Source organism: Nelumbo nucifera, chromosome 4 (genome assembly GCF_055504915.1).
Source record: "Nelumbo nucifera cultivar China Antique chromosome 4, China Antique-T2T, whole genome shotgun sequence".
Classification (NCBI taxonomy): Eukaryota; Viridiplantae; Streptophyta; class Magnoliopsida; order Proteales; family Nelumbonaceae; genus Nelumbo; species Nelumbo nucifera.
The window spans coordinates 29,315,225-29,334,071 of NC_142652.1; the positions used below are offsets into that span (position 1 = coordinate 29,315,225).

General features: G+C 41.5%; 1 protein-coding gene across 3 annotated transcripts in view; it reads right to left on the bottom strand.

The window, feature by feature from the left end:
* Positions 1-18,847, bottom strand: part of LOC104613325 (2-oxoglutarate and iron-dependent oxygenase domain-containing protein CP2-like) — a 66,663-nt gene that overhangs the window by 15,546 nt on the left and 32,270 nt on the right. The window lies entirely within an intron of this gene.

Here is an 18,847-nt window from a genome sequence, read left to right on the forward strand (position 1 = left end):
CTGCCACCCTCATCTGCTGTTCGGCTGATTGAAGATCTCACACACTGAAGTAACTTTTCTCTCTCTCTCTTACCTTTTTTTTCTGGTCGTGTGCCAGGGCAGAACCTGTACTAGGTCTGCCGATTGGATGTGAGGTGATCAGCACCTCTTTCTTTCCTTTTTTGTGGGGTCGACTGATCCCTGTAAAACTATAGGTCGTGAGGACCTTCTGTGTGCTGCAACAGCAGCTTTTATGGTGAACTGAGGGTCAGAAAGTGACCAGTACCTCTTGTGTGCTACAATAGCAGCTTTTATGGTGAACTGAAGGTCAGAAAGTGACCAGTACTTGCAGTAACAACAGTCTTGTTGATGCGTAGGTCAAGAGGTGACCTGTATGCATTGTGGCAACACTTGTGTTGAGCTTGTAAGTCAAGGGATGACCTGTCAGTGCTGTAACAGCCCCTGTGTTTTTACAAAAGGTGTGTTTCTGAAGAAAACTTTTTTTTTGTTCCCCCTCAGTGTTGAATTTCTTCAAGGCTGTGTATCCCATTTAAGAGTTGCTTTTGAATCTGAAATCATGAGTGGTGAAGATTCTGCTACATCCGGTGTTTCCTCAATGCTGAATGGAATGAATGGGGGTGTGGACCTATCCTTTCCCATGGCTGTTATTCCTCTTGATGGTTTAAATTATTTAGAGTGGTCAAGAGGGATCAAGCTGTACATCACTGCAAGGGGAAAGATAGGTTATATTAATGGGAGAATCAAAGAACCACATTCTAGGAGTGCTGAATATGGCAGATGGAACCAGGAAAACAGCATGGTCATGTCTTGGCTTTTAGTTTCTATGCAAACTTAAATAAGAAGGAATATTTTTTTTTTTATCAATAACACTTTCATTAATCATCAGTAGAAAATTTACAGGAGGAAGATAAACACACTTATCTTCCAAGAGTCACTAAGAGCCTCATAAAAGAAAGAAAAAAGAAGAAAAAGAGAAAAGAATACACTAAAGTTACATCTTAGCCCAAAACAGTGAATCCTTTTCTGCCTCTTGTTTAGCTAAACCGTCAGCTAGCGAATTAGCCGATCTTTTAACCCAACATGTCTTAACTTCCATCTCCCGCACCAGCCACATGAATTTCCTCCTCTCATTGTTATACTTCCATAACCCATTTTGATCTTTAGACAACCATCCTATCACCACCTCTGAATCCCCTTCAATTATGAGTTTCTTGATGTTCAACTCCTTAGCTTTTCGGACTCCTTCCATAACTGCAAGGATCTCAACTGTAAGGGAGTCACCCACTCCAATTGGGCCTGAGAACATAGCAAAGATGACCCCATTTTCGTCCCTAAAAACACCTCCAATCCCCGATTGCCCTGGATTTCCCCTACTACATCCATCAACGTTTAATTTCAAGAATCCTCTAGGTGGGGGAGTCCAAACCACTTTCATTACTGACTTGGTCTGTGTGCAATTTGCAATTTCACCCCACTTCCTCAACATGTCATCCACAGTGTAATCTGTGAATAGTTTCAAATATTTCAGCCACTGTACCGCCCTAATATGTATGATAGCCTTCAGATCTGCTGCTCCTCTTTGGATTTCTGAGAATATCCTGGAGTTTCTTTCCTCCCACAATGTCCAACATACTGCAGCCCTTAGTCCTCTCCACATTATCCTTCCCCTTTTTATCGCCACCTGAAAAAGGTGGGGGAGAAAAGGCCCTGCAAGTCTGATGGGGGATTCCAACTGCGTCCAAATAAGGAGGAAGCCCAATCCCAAATTGACCTCGCAAAGTGGCAAGACACCAGTAGGTGAAAACCAATCTCCCCATCCGCTTTACATAGAACACACCACTGAGGTGACAAACAAGTATTGGGTCTCTTCTTTTGGAGTAGATCACCAGTGTTAATTCTTTCCAGATAGGCTTCCCAACAAAAACTACCAACCCTAGGAGGTATTGCTTTGCACCAAACCTCACCAACAGGGAAAGGGGGGAAGGTAGGACTGGTGGACTGACTTAAGACTTTGAAGAACGAGGCACAAGAGAAGATGCCATTGGGGGTAGGTGTCCAAATTCTAGAGTCCTCCCTAGTGGGGTCTAAGACAACATTATCAAGAAGTGCAATAAGGCTCGAAATATTGTCAAGGTCGAGTCCCTCAAATCCCTTCTTAAACCCAAGTTCCACCCAATCCCAAAAGTGGAAGAGGACGGGGTGATGAAAGACGAGATCGGCTCATTTTTCAAATCAGATAGAGCATACAAAGAAGGAAATTGATCCTTTAAAGGGGCGCTCCCCACCCAGGTTTGTTCCCAAAATTTTATGGAATTACTGGAATTCAAGTCATACCTGATATTAGGGAAGAAAACTGGTAGCAGGTCATGAATGGCTTTCCAAGGAGAGTTGCTTGTGGTTCTAGCTCTGATTCCAGTGTCCCATCCATTGTCCTCCAGCCCATGTATACTTGCCACTATTTTAGCCCATAGCTTCTCCTTCTCCATAGGGAACCTCCACAACCACTTCCCCAACAGAGTCATATTCCTTCTCCTGATACTCCCAAGCCCCACACCACCACAAGACTTACTCCTACACACTATCTCCCAGCTAACTCTATGATCCCTCTTCTCCTCTCCTGGCTCCCACAAGAAATCTCTCATAAACTTCTCTAATCTGTTAGCGACCTTCACTGGGATTTTAAACACCGATAAGAAAAAGATGGGTAAGTTAGCAAGCGTGGCCTTAATTAGTGTAATTCTTCCACTGAGAGAGAGGTAATTTTTTTCCAGGATACCAGTCTTTTTTCAAACCTTTCCACCACCGGGTTCCAAAAGCTCTCTCGCATGGGATTATCACCTAATGGCAACCCTAAGTAGTTCAACGGCCACCCCGAAACTTCACACCCCAACAGTTCAACACTCTCCCTTAGCTCTCCCTCCTCCAGGTTCACCCCCACTATACAACTTTTCCCGAGGTTAACCTTCAAGTTAGGCATTTGCTCAAACAGTTGTATCACCAACTTCAAGTTCCTGATCAAGCTCACATTACCGCCTTCACAAAATAGAATCGTGTCATCAGCAAACTGTAGGTGAGTGAGGGGGGTTTCCACCCTCCCAACTCTCCAGCCTCTAATGAGCCCCCTATCATCTGCTATGTGGATCAATTTCCCTAGAACCTCCGCAATTAGAATGAACAAGAAAGGAGACAGGGGGTCTCCTTGTCTTATACCCCTACTGGCTAGAAAGAAATCTACCACTGTCCCATTCACTAGTACTGAATAATGACAACTCCTGACACAACCCATGATCCACTTGCACCATCTAGCCCCAAACCCAAATTTAGTCAAAACTCTCCTCAAGAAATCCCAGTCCACCAAGTCATAAGCCTTTTCCAAGTCCAACTTACAAACCACTCCCTTCTTCTTATCCCTCTTAAAGTTCTCCACACTCTCATTAGCAATTAAAATCTAATCAATAATTTGTCTCCCACTCGCAAATGCTCCTTGATAGTGTGCAATGATATCGGGCAATACCTTCTTCAACCTCAGAGACAACACTTCTGCAATGATCTTATACAAGCTATTAACCAGGCTAATTGGCCTAACATCCTTCGGGTGGGATGCATCTTTCTTTTTTGGAATTAAAGCTATAAATGTAGAGTTCACACCCGGATTGATAATTCCTCTCCTGAAAAACTCCTCAAACACCCGCAAGAGATCATCTTTCACGATATCCCAACAATCCTGATAAAAAGCCATTATGAACCCATCTGGCCCTGGAGCTTTTGTTCTATCCATAGAAAACACAGCCTCCTTGATCTCTTCTAGAGTAAAGCTTCTTTCCAGCCTTCTCTTGTTCTCCACCCTTACATTTGGCCAGTCTAGACCTTCTACCCACACCTTTCTACTTACAAGCCTTCTTAGAATAGATTTGAAGTGCTCCACACAGGCCCTGGCAATCTCCTCTTGTTGTACTAACTCGACTCCATCTACTACCAATTTGGAGATAAAATTCTTCTTTCTCCTACCATCTGCTAGAGAATGGAAATACCTAGTGTTTCTGTCTCCCTCTTGTAGCCACTTACATCAAGATTTTTGCCTCCAACTAATTTCCTCCTTGTGCAAACAATCCTCTAGCTGTCTTCTCAAATCTCTCCTGAGATCATTGTCTTCCTCTCCAAATTCTCCCCTTTCTTCCTTAGAGTCAAGGCTTTCAATCTTATCCATCAAATCTCCCTTTCTTTCTTCTATCCTCCCAAACTCCATCAAGTTCCACTCCTTGATTCTTGCTTTCAAGAATTGTAGTTTCTTATGAAATCTCATCCCCTCCCAATCCACCAGTGGGTTACATTCATGCCACCATTCCCTCACTTTGTTAGTAAACCCTGGATGACGTAACCACATATTTTCAAATCTAAAGGGGGTAGGACCTCCACACCTTCTTTCCTCCTTACATAATACTATGGGCCAGTGATCTGAGGTCACCCTTGGGAGAGCTCTAGAAGCCAAGGTTCCCCAATGTTCTTCCCAATCCAAAGAGAACAGGAATCTATCCAGTTTAGAGCAAATGGGTCTAGATTGGAGGTTTGACCATGTAAACGTCTTATGGGCTAGGGGAATCTCTTTAAGCTCAAAGGCATCCACAAAACTATTAAACTTCCTCATGCTTTTTGTCACCCTCTGGTTAACCTTATTGGACTCCTCCGAGATTCTGATCACATTGAAATCCCCACCCATGCACCACGACCCATCCCACAACCCTCTAACATCCGCCAGTTCCTCCCACAACTCCTCTCTCTCTCTATAGTCATTCGGTCCGAAAACATTTGTGAGCACCCATGTATAGTCATCCTCTTGCTGCTTAAACTTCAGAGACACCGAGTACTTTCCGATCAACTCCTCCAGACCTTCCACCACATCCTTCTTCCACATTGTTACAATCCCCCCGGAAGCACCCCACGAGGGAGCAGCCACCCAGCTAATTCCCCTGGCTTTCCATACACTCCTTGCCCATTTATCATTAAACTGCATTCTCTTAGACTCTTGTAGCAGCACAATGTCTGGGTCACACCGTCTGATTACCTCTTTTATTGTCGCCCTCTTCCTTGCACTCCCAATTCCCCTCACATTCCAACTAATAATCTTCATTCCGCTTCTTGGTGAACCCCTTGCCACTTACCACTACTTTCCCCTTTCCTCCCGTCTCCCTTTACCCCGAGCCTCTTATCACCTTCTACATCTCTCTTCAATCTCTCTACTTCACTCAATCTCCTCTTCATTATTCTGATCTTCTCCTTCCTCTTCTGTAAGTTTTCTTTCAGCACATTCAGATCTTTCAATCTGCAACCTAGCTTCCCTACAAATTCTGCTAACATGTCTTCTCTCACTGAGTCCACCAGCCCTACCCTTCCTATAGGATCCCCTCCATCTCTATCCACCTGCCCCTTCTTCCTCTCCTCTGGTCCCACCTCTACTCTTTCTTCTCCATCCACCCTCCCTTTCCTATTACCTTCCTCCAACCCTGCTCTCTCCTTGTAGTCCTCTCCATCTCTACCCTCATTCCTTTCCCTCCTCTCCACTAACCCCTCCCCTCTTCCTACCTCCCCTTCCCCTCTCCAGATCAGCTCTCCTTCCACTTCCTTAAGCATTCTTTCAATAATTTCCCAGACTTTTTCACTCGTAAACCTTCCTTCCGGCACCTTCCCACCTTCCTTCCTTTCGGTCTCTCCCTCCTCGGAGAGCCCATCTGCTGGCTCGGCTACATAATCATGGGCTACAGAACATGGAGCAGGAACGGAATCTGGAACCAAAGACACTGGAGACTTATTAGTAGCACAAACCGAAATCACTTGGTTACCTGGGACTGATGGACAAGCTAGAAAAGGATTGCTCCCTGCCTCCCTCTCTTGTTCCAGAGGTTGGTAAAAATTTATCTCCCTGAGTTGGTCGGGAAGTACTTCTGTCCTTTGGTCACCCTGGTGATCTTTCCACTCTACCCCTGGTTCACCCCTTGATGGTGTGTTCCTGCTCTGCTTCCGGTTCTCCCGGTCTGCCCCTTCTGATCCTCCTTGCACACTCTGAGGTCTTGGGAACGGGTTGTACCGCTTGCCTTCGTCACCCTGAAATAATCTTACAATATTCCACTTATCCGCGTCACCTCCAGCGCAACTACCTTCGTCGTTTACACTGCCCAAGCTAGTACCATCAACCGAACAATCCTCTGAGTCTTCATCACCTTCACTGCACTGCGCCCAGTCTTCATCATTGTCGTTCTTCTCTTCAGGTCTTCCTTTAACATAACTTGGCTTCGGCTTCTCTGAGGAGCGTCGCAGGGGGCTAAACTCCTTCAGCCTTCGTCGGGAAACCCACCGCAAGTCGAGCAACTTCTCTGTTTTTTGGCGTTGCGCGCGTTCCCCCCTTTGTCTCGCGACTGGGGACGATGATAGACCATTAGCATTGTCTATCTTAGTCGTGTCCCCAATCACGTGAGTTACTAAAGGCTCATGTGCCTTCTTAAACCACTGGATCGGGCCCGTTGACCCAAATGGGCCTTTAATCGCACCCAAGACTTTTCGAATGGGCTTTGGCTCTGGCCCATTTTTAAGCCACTACGGCCTCACGTGACTTTTAAAAGAGTCACACGCACTCAGTTTGGTTTTATCCGGTCTAGATCCAGTTCTTCCTTGGACCGACTCCTTTTCCTTGTTCAAACAGATCAAGTTAGCGCCGGTTACAACCTGTGCAAAAGACCTGCCACCCTCCAGGCTGTTCACTGCTCCCACACGCATAAAACCCACCCCCTGAGTGCTACCCTTTTGTTTCTCTAGTCTTGGTTTTTCCATTTTTGTGAAAGATCTTTTCTTGTTTGAATCAACCAATCCCTTCTTGCTACGCAGTACTTCTTCTTCAACCTTCTCATCTCCCTCCCTACGAGCCTCCTTCCAGAGCACCGATTCATGGGATGAAGCCAGCCACACTGAATAGCAAAGCCCTTCAACTAGCACCTCAATCTTTCGAGGAATCTCCTCAGGTTTTACACCATTCAATAGAATGGAGGCTGAACAAAGGTCTCCCCAAAAGACACCTCCTAAAGATCCTCCACACATCAAAGCAATGGCTTCAGCAACTTCCTGCTTCCACAAGTTAAAGGGAAGACCTAAGAGACGTACCATCACTCCATCTTCAACAAAGAAATCTTTGGAGTTTGATCCCGGACACCATCTTGATACTGTGAAGCTTCCAAGAGCAGCTTGGATATTTAATGCCTCAATCTCTACTCTATTCTCCAGCAGATCCAGCACAGCCTTATCCTTCTCAAAGGGTGTTAAAATAAATGTACTCTTCAGCTTTAAACTTGCTATTAATAGATCTGCAACTTTCCTCCAGTCTAGTATATGAGCTGAAGCTTTAACTATCAGCTTACTCTCCCAATCTCCTCTCTATATGTTTACTCCCATTCTGTATTTGCCTGCCCCAGCTGTCACTAATAGAGTCTCTTGCTTATTATTTCTCACCGGACTAGTAGAAGTGCTCATCTTTCTTTTTACTGTTTCTTCTCTTTTAGCACCCAAGTGTTGCAGCAGTTCACATAAGACCCCATGGACTGCCTTCCAGCCCTGACTCGTCCTTCCTTCTGGTAGGCAGACCATCTGCTTTCTTCCTTTGCCAAAGAATTCTGTCAAAGATATAAAATAACCTTTAAGGTTTCTCTTACACTCTACTACAAACCTTCTTCCAGTTTCTGAGAGAAGCTCTTTCCAACTATTTTGCTTGCCTTTGTTACTTGCACCTTCGACAAACTCCTTGAGCCCTTCAATTACCCCCAACCTTCTAACAACACCATCCCTCTTTGCTTCCCTGATTTTCAAGCTCAGCTGACCATTTAATCTCAGTTCCTCAAATAGGAGCTCCTTAGATTCAATCTTCAAAGCTTTTTTCCAACGGCCTACCTCCACAAATTCTCCCATCTCAATTCCTCATCCTCTCACCCTCTCACCAACCCTCTCTTTGTTTCACCCTCTCACCATCTCAGACAAAGGCAACAGATGAAAATGAAACTCAGTTCCTCACTCTCTCACCCTCTCACCATCTCAGACAATGGCAACAGATGAAAAAAATAATAATGAAGAGAAGTTTTTGACATGTGGGCTGAAACGGCAAATGAGATCTAGGAACAAGCAAAATCAACATATTCGGAATTGCGACATTATGCAAAAATCTACCAGCTACAGGCAGAATTGTCTACTTGTAAACAGGGGGAGAGGTGTCTATCTGTGTACTACTCAGACTTGACCTCTGTTTGGAAGGAGTTAGATCATTATCAGAGTGTGGGCTGAAAGTGCGATGAAGATGCAAAGCTGTACAAAAAACTTGTCTCCCAACAGAGAGTGTTTGCTTTCTTACATGGTTTGAACCCTACATATGAATCTATCAGAGTCCAGATCCTACGTAGCAAGGATCTTCCACCAGTTCAGGAAGTTTATGCTCTTGTACAATCAGAAGAAAGCAGAAGGAATTTGATGAACAGTTCTGGTGGAGATGCAGTTGTGTTGGCAGCGAAAGGGAGTGTTACTACCGGTGGGGGAAGTACTTCTAAGAAGGGGGATCTTCAGAAAAAGATGGATGACAAGGACAAATTGTGGTGTACTCATTGCCAGAAACCCTGACACACCCAAGACACATGCTGGGATCTTCATGGGAAGCCAAAATGGACTCAAGATCTGAATAAGAAGCAAGGTTCAGATATGAAAAAAAGTCAGGACAGCAAGGTACAAGAAAGCACACTGTGGCAAACATGGCTACTTAGGAGAATCAGCCCTCCATTCATACTGTGACTCAGACACATTCATCTGGATCTAACCCAAGGGAGGATATTATAAATTCCTTCCATGACCATTTAGAGCTCTATGGTAGAGCAATTCGTTAGATGGATGCTCCTCCCTCAACTTCATTTGCGTCTACATCAGGTAACTCTGCCACAGCTTTCCATGTTGCTTCTCATAACCCTAACACTCCCTGGATCATTGATTCTGGAGCGTCAAAACACATGACTGGTACGTCCTCTTACTTTCAAACCTATCACCTTCTTTCTGGAAGAGACAAGATGAGAGTAGCTGATGGATCATACACTACCATAGCTGGTCAAGTAACCATTTCTCTCCCTCTCGGCCTTACCCTCTCTGATGTTTTACATGTTCCGAAATTTCCCATTAATTTGTTCTCTGTTAGTAGTATTACTAATTCCTTAAACTGATCAGTGACATTTTTCCCTTCTTACTGTGTGATCCAGGACCTGGCCTCGGGGAGGACGATTGGTAGAGGATGTATGGTTGATGGACTTTACATGCCAGAGAATAAGGATGGTCTTCAAGTCACAGAGTCTAAGAGTCAGTCCGGTAAGAGTCAAGTTTATTTATGGCATTGTCATCTTGGTCATTTATCTTTTCGAGTCTTTGAAAGTGGTGTTTCCAGAATTGTTTAAGTTAGTGTCCGTTTTAGATTTCTCTTTTCACATTATTCATTCTGATGTGTGGGGCCCTGTTACATTACCATCTGAGAGTGGCTACAAGTATTTTATTACCATTATCGATGATTATTCTAGATATACATGGGTATATCCCATGCGGACCAGGGATGAAGTACCAAAAATTATCCAAGATTTTCAGTGGATGGGCTTCACCCAATTTCAAACTGAAATCCAAATTTTTTAGTCATATAATGCCAAAGAGTATTTTCATAGTGATCTCATGGAATTTTTTGCTTCACGTGGTTCACTTCACTGTAGCTCTTGTGCTCGAACACCACAACAAAATGGTGTTGCTGAAAGAAAGAACCGACACCTCCTTGAAGTGGCCCGGGGTTTACTACTCCATATGAATGTCCCAAAATGCTTTTGGCTTGAGGTTGTCCTTTATGCTACCTACCTCATCAACTGTATGCCCTCTCATTGGTTAGAGTGCAAAGCCCCATATCAACTTCTCTTTCCTAAGGTCCCCCTTCTTCCCATTCCTCCTCGTGTGTTTGGTTGTCATTGCTTTGTCCAAAATCTATCACCCACTCGTGGAAAATTGGATCCTCGTGCTATTCCTTGCATATTCCTGGGGTACTCCTTCACTCAGAAGGGATACCGTTGTTTTGATCCTGTTTCTCGAAAATTCTATGTTTCCATGGATGTCTCTTTCTTTGAGAGTGAGCCTTTTTTCCCTGTTTCTCCTCAGGGGGAGAGCAGGAATGAGGAGAAATTGGTTCAGCTCCCTCCTCTTCTTGATCCTCCTCCTTTTCGTGTCTTCTTCCATCGTCACAAAGGCCAACCAAATTCAAGAGCTGTGGAGAATCCAGAAGTTGTACCTCCAATGCCATTAAACTCTTCAGGGGCAGATCATACTCACTCAGGTATCTTGGTTTCCATTGAAGTCCCTGACCCCATTGCAATTGATACTTTTGTTGCTAATGACCTTCACCTTCCTATTGCTCACAGGAAAGGTGTTAGATCGTGCACCACTAAATACCCCATTTCCCACTTTGTTTCCTATGAAAACATTTCACCCTCTTTTCGAGCCTTTCTCACATCCATTGACAGTGTCCCTATCCCTAAGAATGTGGCAAAATCTCTTTCAGTACCTGAATGGACAGATGCTATGAAGGAAGAAATTAATGCCCTTCAAAAAAATGGCACGTGGAAACTTGTAGATCTTCCTAAGGAAAATGATCCACTTGGATGTAAATGGGTGTTCACAGTCAAACATAGGGTTGATGGCACGGTGGAGAGGTATAAAGCTCGTTTAGTGGCAAAGGGGTTTACACAAGTGTACGGAGTTGATTATGCAGAGACTTTTGCACCCGTTGCCAAGATGAACTCCATTAGAGTTCTATTCTCTCTTGCTACTAATCTTGACTAGAATCTACATCAGCTTGATATCAAGAATGCGTTCTTGAATGGTGACCTTGAAGAGGAAGTTTACATGATACAACTCCCTGGTTTTCAGGCTCAAGGCAATGAAGAAAAGGTGTGCAGGTTGAAGAAGTCTTTATACGGGCTGAAACAATCACCGAGAGCCTGGTTTAGCAAATTCCATGCAGCGGTTCAGCAGAAAGGATACAAGCAATGTGAATCTAATCACACATTGTTTGTGAAAAGAGAAGGTAAAATTGCTGCTTTAATAGTATATGTTGATGATATAATTATCACTGGCGACTGGAAGGATGAAATCCAAAAGTTGAAGAGTTTTCTTGCCACACAGTTTGAAGTAAAGGATCTAGGTCCTCTAAGATACTTCCTAGGAATTGAAGTTGCCCGCTCAAAAAAGGGTATCTTCATTTCCCAAAGGAGGTATGTCCTAGATTTACTCCAGGATACAGGAAAAATGGGAGTGAAGCCAGTTGATTCCCCTATTGATCCTAACCATAAATTAGGTGACAGCCAAGGTGAACCTATCAAGGATGTGAAGCAGTTTCAGAGACTTATAGGGAGATTGTTATATCTTTCTATGACCCGCCCAGACATTGCTTATGCAGTTGGTGTCCTTAGCCAGTTCATGCATGCCCCTATGACCACTCATCTTGAAGCAGCAGAAAGAATCCTCTGATACCTTAAAAGGTTTCCAGGTGCTGGCTTGTTGTTTCAAAGGCACAAACATTTGAAAGTTGAAGTGTATACTGATGCAGATTGGACAAGATCCCTAAATGGCAGAAAGTCAACTAGTGGCTATTGTACCTTTAGAGGAGATCTAGTTACTTGGAGAAGCAAAAAGCAAAGTGTGGTAGCTAGATCCAGTGCTGAAGCTGAATATCGAGCAATGGCTCATGGAGTGGCTGAAATTATGTGGATAAAGAATCTGTTGAGTGAGTTGGGTTTTCCAGTGGACAGACCTATGACCCTATTCTATGATAACAAAGCAGCCATAAACATTGCTGCTAACCCTGTGCTACATGATAGAACTAAACACATCAAAGTCGACAAACATTTTATCAAAGAGAAGGTTATCACAGGGGAAGTGTGTACTCCCTATGTTAGCTCTGAGGATCAACTTGCAGACATCTTTACAAAAGGACTACACCACTCACGGAATCATGATTTATGTGACCAAATTGGGCACGATTGACATCTATGTCCCAACTTGAGGGGGAATGTTAACAGTTGTTATTTTTCCTATGTATAGTACCACAGGGGTACTATTGTACTTTTACTCTTTTTTATTTTAGTTGTTGTAGCCCTAGTATATATATTAAAAAAGCTGTGCCGCCAGCAGCATCTTTTGCTCTCAGTTCTCTCTTTTCTCTCTTCTTCTCTCTCTCTTTTCTCTCTTCTTCCATTCTTCTCTCCTGCATAACACCTCTCATTAGCAAATTTCCAAAGTTCACCTTCCTTCTGTAACCAGATTAACACCAGCATTGAGTCCCCTTCAATGACTAACTTTTGTATATTCAGTTCCTTAAGTCTTTCTTATACCCTCCAGTACAGCATAGACCTCAGCTTTAAGAGAGCCCCCAACCCCAATAGGACCTAAATACATTGCAAACACCTTCCCATCCTCATCTCTAAAGACACCTCCTACACTTGAAGGACCTGGATTGCCTTCACTACTACAACCAAAATTTAAATTTATAACGCCACAGCCTAGTGGTGACCACACAGGACAAACAGAAGAACGAGCAGGAGCAGAATTAGCCACCTCCAGCAAGCTATTTAGCAACATATCCGTAGAAACACCGTCAAACAGGTCCAAGGATTTTAGCCAGTGCACTACCCTAACTCTTATTACTTCAATAATACTTTCTTTACTTCTTTCTTTTTCAGAAAAAGTTCTGGAGTTCCTTTCCTACCATAGAATCCAGCAAATAGCAGACCTCACACACCTATCATCAAGTATTATATATATAAAAAGTCTAAATTTCTGCTTGCCAGTCCCTTTGCCAATACTTTTCTTTCCCTTTTAGCCCAAATTCTGTTAGAGAATTGGGTGTACTCTTTCCTTCAAACTGTTGTAAATCATAAAGTCTAAATGAACCAAAAAAGCAAAGCAGAAAAAGGGAGTTAAGAGGGAGTAGTCATAGAAGGATAGGAACTCATTACCAAAGAAGTTAGGAATTTAATGAGAAAAATTGAGCGAGTTTTGGTCATTTAAATATTTGCAACTGAGCAAACCATAATGGTGAAAGACCAGTATCATTTCAAAATTTTCGACCTGGGAATTTGAAAGAATAAGCTCATCTCAAGTCAACAAAGCCTTATTCTAACCAGTGTTTACAGACACTGAGGCATAATGCAAGGCATTCCACTTGCCCAAGGCAGGAGGCATAAACCTCTGAACAAACATTTCTATTTTAATAAACAATACATTAAACAAAAAATAAAAATAGCCTTAGTTCATTTGTTGTATAATTCATAAAAAGACTAATGCCCCCTTTTATACTTTCCTTTTATATAATTTCTATAATTTATTTTTGCTATGAATGCAATTTCTATAATTGCATCAGTATTTAAGTTCATAAAGTAATATTCAAAAACTTTGTTCTAAATAAAATATATATTATTTTTTTATACTTCTTATACTCTCTCTCTCTCTCCAAGGATAAAATGAACTTTTTTGCAAGATATGATGTGTACTCTTCAAATTGAAATGTACAAGGCATATGTATGATGCATCCACACTTCAACCCATGAAGCATATGCATTTAGAGGAAAACCACACTTCATTCATGCACCTTGGAACATTACATGGATGCATTGCTCCAAGATGCCTCAAATGTCTCAAAAAACGCTCATCAAATTTTCCGGGGAAAAAACACTCATCCCAACTTTATGGAGTCAGTTATATTAATCATGTTACACCATCCAACTCTATCAAGGGATATACCATTGCTAAATGTTGTGCAAAACTTAGAAAAGTAAAACAGAGATATGAGAAGCAAGAAAAGAGAGAAAACAGAGCACACACAAATTTACATGGTTCTACAGCCTCTCGGGTTGGACCCATTAAAGCTGAAAATGGGTTGAGTAAACACTGTGGAGTAGACTTTTGACTTTGGGTTTTTCTCCACAAATGCAGGTTGGGTTATGGAGAAGGCCATAAACAAGATTTCAAGGCACAACTCAACACTAAACTATGAGAACTCAAAACATTTCTTACTACCACCAACCAAGTTTTTTTACCCTACCTCTAGCTCATCTAGACCACTTCACTTGCAACACAATATTTCTTGTTACAGGTCAATTGGGTGGCCTTCTATCCATATGCTCAATCATCTTAGCATACTTTCCCATATTTTATCACTACTGAAACTACTCCAAGATTACCATGAATATGCTAAATTCTTCTTCTTATGGTACTTGATAATTAAAATCTTCAATCAAGAACAAGCACCCAATGCAAAATAAACCACGGAAACCAAAATCAACAAACAACAACCTACACACCTAACCAAAGAATACCATCCAGATTACCACTAGTCAAACCAGCTGCATCCTTGACTCCACATTCAGCATCTCAACTCAAAACTCCCTTAACCATCCATGTGTATAATGAAACCATTCGTCTTGAAGATCAAATCTCATTATAGCCATTAAATATGCTGCCTCGCTGTCAAAACTGGCTACAGAAACAAAATGAATACACCAATAATTTCTTTTTTTTTTGAAAAAGGGTAAAGTATGATTGTATTAATAAAAGGTCCTGTGTACAATGAGAAGCTGTACAAAATGAAGGACCTCAAAAGAAGGCCATCCTCAAAAAGGTATAATCAGAAATACCATCTCTAAAAATAGTATGTATAGACATCCAGCTTCTCAAAACCTCTATTGCCAAGTTAATGACCTCGGCTTCAGTAGCAGATTTTTTCTCAAAAATCCTATTCTTCCTTTCTGACCACACAGCCCACAGAACTGCCGGAGGGATGGAAGTCCAGCATAATTTTCCTTTCTTAGACAGCCCCTGGATATGCCACTCCTCTAACAGAGCTCTAACTGAGGCTGGCATGCACCAGCCTAGAATCAGGGAATTGAAGAAGTGTGACCAAACTGCAGAACTAAACTTGCAATTAAGGAAGAGATGCCCAGATGATTCTACTTGCATATTGCAAAAACAGCACCTCCAATCTGACAGATTAAGACCTTTTTTCAGCAGCATTTCTTTGGACAAAAACCACTCTAGAGCTGCCACCCATACAAAAAAACTTGACTTTTGGAGAAGCCAAATTCCCCCAAATGGCCTGACTGGGAAAAGGGACTTCAGACCTTCCCACAAGAAAATTGTAGAAGGATTTGACTGAAATCTCCAGATTTTGACCACTTCCAAACTGTTGAATCTTGCATCTGAAATTTTGTTGCTGGTCTTGTAACAGATTAGGAAAGTCTGCTACCTGCTGAATCTCCCAGTCATTAAAACTTCTCCTAAAGGGAGGAACCCAGCATAGCCTGCTTTCCTGGATCAACAGAGAATCAGCCACTAAGGCCTCCTTTATCTACAGCCACATTGTACAAGGCCGGGAACAACTCTTTTAGAGTGCTGTCACCAGCCCACTGGTCTAACCAGAACCTGGTTTTAATTCCATCTCCCACTTTAAATTTGTTGCATCTGCTGAACTGCCTGTAAGCCTTACAAATTCCTTTCCACACCCCACAACCATAAGTACCAAAGTGAATAACAGCATCCCATCCATTGAATACACCAAATATGTTGAAGAGATGTGAAAGTGCCTTTGAGAACCAAAATAAATTCAAAATACTAGTGTCAATTAACTTAACTCTCTTGTCCAGTCTGAATGGGTTTACTAGAATCATTTTCAAAATAAACTTTCTTACTGTTCAAGTTATTTGTTACAAATGCACCTTACTTGGACATAAATACTTCAGCAAATTGAAGAAATGATGTTATGCAACATCTCAATGTTGCAGCTAGAAATTGGCCTGCACTTGGTCAAGCCATCACACCAAAAGCAACCTTCTTTTGCCCTCTGCAGTCCCCATTGACATTTATCTTTATACTATTATCAGTCTGCAGCCACCTCTATGCTTAACCAATAATCTTACATAGGTTAGGAATTACATTATTAAAAATGCAACGATTGCTAGCTTCTAAAATGTGCCACACCAATTGCACCATTAGAGAGAGTTTTAAACAATTTCTCATCTTTCTTTTGATAATTCTTCTCTAACCACCATTTAACCCATACATCAAACCCAACATATTCTTAATCTTGAAATTATATTCCCAAAGGGCTTACTAACTAAACACATCTTGCCAAATAACACTTGCATAGTGACTTATCAAAAATAACAATAACAACAACAACAACTAGAACACTTGCATAGTGCCACCAAAATTGTCTCTAGTTCTTCATTACATAACAAGCAAATAGGATTTGTTCAGAGTTTGACCCTTCATTATATAAATTTGCATCCTTTGTACTTTGATCACAAAACCTATAAATACAGAACTGATTGGTTGAGAGACAGTTTGAATTCTCTTTAGCCATTTCTCTCCATCTTCTTTTCCTTCCTCTTTTTTTTTCTCTCTTTTATTTTGCCCTAGAATTGAACCAGTGTTAACCAAACCATTAACAGATCAAACAGGGAAGTTTTAAACCATAGGTTCAATACACTTCTCACTCTAACAATCAATACTACGAAAAACCATGACTCAGTCAACAACCCATTGACTCAGGCAGTAGAACAATTGACCCATCTGACCCATTCAATGGGCTACTGGTTTTCTGTATTATATTTCATTCTTTTATTTTTTATAATGATGACATCACAGGTTGACCTGTTGACCCAGATGATTGAACCTCTGACCAATTGACCCGGAGGGAGAGGTTCAATCTCCTGACCAGGTTTTAAAACACTGCATCATGTCTGGCCACTCAAATGATGCTGGCTTTGTTTTCAGAACTTTAGGTCCAGGAAGATCAAGGGAAGAAACTAGCTTTACATCAAGGACTGAAGCTAAGAAACTATTAAACTAGACATCTTATAATAGACTATGACTCTTAGATAGTGGTGAGCTGGGTGATACAAAATTAACTGGGACCATGGTCATTCAGATATGTAATAAGGGAGACAAAGCATTTAATAACAGAAGTGAAGACTCAAGTAGTATGGAGACCAAGGTCAGCTGATAGCATGGCGGATGCTCTAGCCAAACAAAGGGTCAATAGAAATCAACTTTTTTAGTGGGTCACTACTTGGGACTTGAATCTCTAGGATTGTAATAAGTATGAATTGGCCTGGGTAGCAGATGCTGCCCAAACCTTTTTAAACCCTTTACCTTCAAAATTACATTTTCAACTTCAGGAATTAAACATTTGCAATAATGTCCCTCCTCCATTGTCTCATGTCTCTAACCATAAGGTCCACAACTTTAAATAGGCCAAAGGATATAAGTTGCAGGCCTATGATTCTAAAACCTTAAACAGCAAGAATCTAGGGGTCATTCATTGCAAATGTGTATACATTCTGATCATTATTAACAGCCCAAAAATTTCCTTTTTAAGATTACTATACCCACTAAACCCACTAAAAAGTCTTCCCCATGATCCTCTACCAGTTACCCTTTTTTTATCAGCTCCTCTACAAGCTACCCTTGCATTCGTATATTCTCAATAAGGGAGATATTTTTCTTTCAATGTTTAGACCAATATTCAGAGAACCGAACTAGGCATAGAACTGGCAAAGGGAGAGGTTAACAGGTTAGAGGTTAAACCGGGGTTAAACTGAAGGTGGAACTGTGATGACTGATGACATGGCATATATGCATATACTGTGGGTCATAAAAATACTATATATAATATATTTTACAACTTTTATCATATTTAAATATGGTAGATGGATGGCAAGTTTCTTAACTTTTAAAGCAAATAACCAGGGTTCAAGCTTCTTGATTCACATTTTCTTTAAAATACATGTGTAATAAAGTAATATATACAATAAAGAATCATAAATTAACATAAATAAGAAATGGATTAATGGTAATTAAGTGATACATGTAAATAAGAGGTCATGGGTTCAAGTCTTGTCACAAGCATTTTGAAATTTCAATTATTTAGAGACCTGGGCGGTTTCATGAAACCAGGACCAGTTCACTGGTTTGGCTAAACTGGCCCGTCATCCAATTTTGACTGGTTTTGTAGGAATTCCAGTTCTTAGGGTGTGACCAAACCAGCCAGGGCCCCGGGTCATGGTTTAACCAGCCCAACCGGTTGGTCTGGTCCGGTTATATAAATATTGGTTTTTGACCAATATGTCTTTGATCCATATAAATTATATGCCTTATAGTCATTTTATAAAATGACCCTTTTAGTCTAATTGGCATTCTCTGTCCACCTAACACATTGGATACATCTTCTCTACCCGGCCTTAACACTATGTGTGATACATCCTTGATCTTTCCCTCGCTCTGAATTACTGAAACAATGTACCAGAATAGGTTACACTGAAGTATCTCCTCATCTCAATCTTAATTGTCTTTCATTACTATTATTGCTAAACATACATCGCATACTGTTTTCTTGGTACTTATGAAGTCCCATTTGCAAATCGAAAACTCCTATGTCTTTCCCCAAGGTGTTATAGCACTTTGCATTAAATAGGATATATTTCATATGAAGTGTTTTGGAAGTCAGGCTCAAATTCTACTGACAGATTATGACAACATAAAAGTGCAATCAAGGATAATTCTGCACTGTGGGCATGATTTCTATGGCACAAAATTTGTTTCTCAGATTTTGGGCAAAAAGTTTGAAGCTGTTTTCGGATTTCAAGATTGAAGATTTCTTCAGAGCTTGGGGTATCATTGCTGCATCCTCAACTACAAAACAAAGATCTATTGAGGTTTGGTCTCCCCCAATAAATGGTTGGAAGAAACTGAATTT